At 43.9% G+C, this 3,177-nt stretch overlaps 1 non-coding gene across 1 annotated transcript; it reads left to right on the top strand.

Annotated features, from left to right (window-relative positions):
- The first annotated feature begins 930 nt into the window (after positions 1–930).
- Positions 931–1,037, top strand: LOC141597806 (small nucleolar RNA R71). The gene has a single exon (XR_012523021.1). It is a non-coding gene; the product is annotated as a small nucleolar RNA R71 (small nucleolar RNA).
- Positions 1,038–3,177: the final 2,140 nt, after the last annotated feature.

Consider the following 3,177-nt stretch of genomic DNA (forward strand, 5'->3'; position numbering starts at 1 on the left):
CTAACAAACAATCCTAATTTATGCCATGGTTCACCTCATTCCCAATCAAAACAATTAGCTACGCATGACTAAAACTAAAACAATTACTAAATTGATAACAAAGAACAAGATTGACATGATTGAATTTAAATAAAAGACAAAAGACAAGAGATGAATTTCTGGAATTAAATTGGTAAAACAAGAATTGAAATAACAAGAATTAAAAGAAGAAAGGAATTGCATAAAAACTTACTAATTGAATTAAAGAACAAAGTATCGAAATCGAGGTTTTCCGTCAGCAAAGCTAGATCTAAAAACTGAGTTCTTCAATAATAAAAAGCATACCCTAATAATTGCTGCGTTCTACTGATAAAAAGATACCAAAAGTTAATTACAAGTTGGGCTTTTAAAAGTCTAACACGAAGAAATAAATCCCAACAGCGGATCGGTCGATCGACCAAGGCATGGTCGATCGACCGATGGTAGCAATCCGATGGCGTCGATGAACTTGATGGTCGATCGACTTTACAAAGATAGTCGATCGATGATGGTACTGTGCAGAAACACTTCTTTTCGTCAAAAACAGCTCCTCACTCCAATGCACGCATCCCGAGGTGAGTGAGTACGAACCTCCTTCTTCCAAGCTTCCCTGAAGTTGCCTCCGGAGGACGATTTAGGCTCGATTTAGCTTACTTCCATTCATTCCTACAATAAATCATAGAAAATGCAAAGTAAACCGTTTCGGGAGAAATAGTAGCTTAAAGCTAACAGATACGCATGGAAATACGTGCCAAAACCGCAGAAAAAGTGTATAGAATATGCACGTATCACGTAGCATGAGCAAGGTAGGTGTCAATTTGATCAAACCGCCCATTGTTGGCAGAATCAAGAATCCTTCGGGACTCGGCACAACATCCATTGTAGAATGTTATTGCTAGAAACCAATCATCTAGCCCATGATGTGGGCATTGCCTTTGAAGCTCTTTGTACCTCTCCCAAGCCTCATATAAGCTCTCAAGAGCTTGTTGACGGAATCCGATAATTTGGCTCCTCAAAGTTTGAGTTTTCTCCGGTGGAGAAAACTTTTGATAGAAGGCTAGAGCCAAAGTCTCACAATTGGTGATTCCCATGGCGGTGCGTTCAAGGCTATTGATCCAAAGCTTGGCCTTGTCCTTCAAAGAAAAAGGGAAAAGTATTTCCCTTATTTGGGCTTGGGTGATGCCCGTTTGACGGATCATGGAGCAATAGTCACAAAAGTTTTGCACATACAAATTGGGATCCTCCAAAGGAATTCCCCCAAATTGCTTCATCTCTACAAGGCTAATGAAAGCCGGCTTGATCTCGAAGTCTGGCGCGGTGATTTGAATAGTTGTGACTCCGGCCGGAAGCATGGCCGCGGTGGGCTTTGAGTGATCGGAAAGTTTCACCATCTTTTTGGTAGTAGATGGTGATGGTGGTGGAGATGATGAACTTGAAATCTCCTCCTCTTCAAGGGCTTCTAGATCGTCTAAGTAAGACTTTCTAGCACTTTCAGCTTATACGGGAGAAGAGGCTTCTTTCACTTCGTTCCAAAACCGTCGTCTTCTCCTAAAGATTCTCTTGGGATCGGAATCCGGTGAAAGCAATTCTCCCTTACGTGAGGACCTGGGCATAAGACAACAATTTCTAGAGAAGTGATAAGTAACGGTCTCAAGGACCAAGTGTTCCCCAAGACAAAGGAAAACAAGATAAAAATCGACAATTCAAAAAGCAATAAAACCGTTTCCTCGGCAACGGCGCCAAAATTTGATAGGCTTATCGCGTATGTAACACCCCCGCACACCAGAACGCCTTACCAAGGACCATCCCAGTGTATGACGGTGTCACCATCTCGGTTTCCCGAGGAGGTAGATCAAATTAGACAATAAAAGAACAATGGTAAATATTAGTATATCTCATACAATACAACTCAATACAATGTCTTTAAATAAAGGTAAAACTACAACACTCGTGTCACAGCATCTCTAGACCGGTAGCGTGATGACTCGATCCCTCCAATCCTAGCAGCCACAATCGACAGTACCTGCTAAGCCAACTGCTCACCATCCCCGAATGGATCACCGCAGACACCACAAAACAACTCGGGGTCAGTACCAACTAATCAAATGTCAGACAGGTCAACAATGTAAACAACTGATCATCCTCTATCCCAGTCTCTCTATCACGCACAGTAACCGACTACACCCCGAAGGGTGTAGTCCTGCCAGATTACCCATCGCAACAGGTAATCTTCACCGCCAGTGGGTGACCGCAGCCCGTCCCACCTAGTCCAGCTCATCAACGAGCGACCACAATCCCTGTCCCTTAATGTGCACATCACCTCCCGTGACGGGTTCCACGGAGGGCGAACTAGGGTGTGAAGCCACTCCCGCAAGTGACTCCACCACAATCACACACACAGCATCACAGCTGTCACAATACCACAACCGTCATAACGCAACCACATCAACACCGTCACCAAAACACCTAACCTCTGATGATCAGCAGATAACAATCATGCACAGTACAATCACAAGCTTAAATCAATTAACAGTAAACTGAGTAGGGAAACCCTACCTCGTCACAGAGCATGTAAGACCTCCATACACAGCCACGCACGACTCCAATAAGCATCCTAACAATGACAACCATCTCCTATTACACAACCATACTCAAAGAATCACTCAAAAGAACACAGGGCAGAGACTTACCTAACCTTACACATCGGCGTTAACATCGTCGACCACCACACACGTCATCCTTCCCCAGCGAATCCCGTCCTTCCCATGGTGGAGGTTTAGGCTAAATACATTAGAGTGTTAAGATATGGGGTGATAGGAGAGGGAGATAGACTAGGGTTAGAGAAAGAGAAACTGTCGAGGAAATGAGAAATGAAATGAAGCTCGCGAACTTGCATTTATATTAACGTGTCGACAACAGCCATACTCGGTCGAGTACGGGAGTACTCGGCCGAGTAGGCTCTACTCGGTCGAGTATAGGTGATACTCAGCCGAGTAGCCTCAGCTAGGTCGAGTAAACAATCCTATAAACTTATGTTACAAGCTTGATCCCTCACCCATTCATCCCTAAGGTCTGTTTGGTCAATAGATCGGTCAACAGCGTTCTTAAATATCCTGGGTATTACATTCGTCCCCCCTTAAAAAGAACTTCGTCCCCGAA

The sequence above is a fragment of the Silene latifolia genome, chromosome 8 (genome assembly GCF_048544455.1).
Source record: "Silene latifolia isolate original U9 population chromosome 8, ASM4854445v1, whole genome shotgun sequence".
Taxonomy (NCBI): domain Eukaryota; kingdom Viridiplantae; phylum Streptophyta; class Magnoliopsida; order Caryophyllales; family Caryophyllaceae; genus Silene; species Silene latifolia.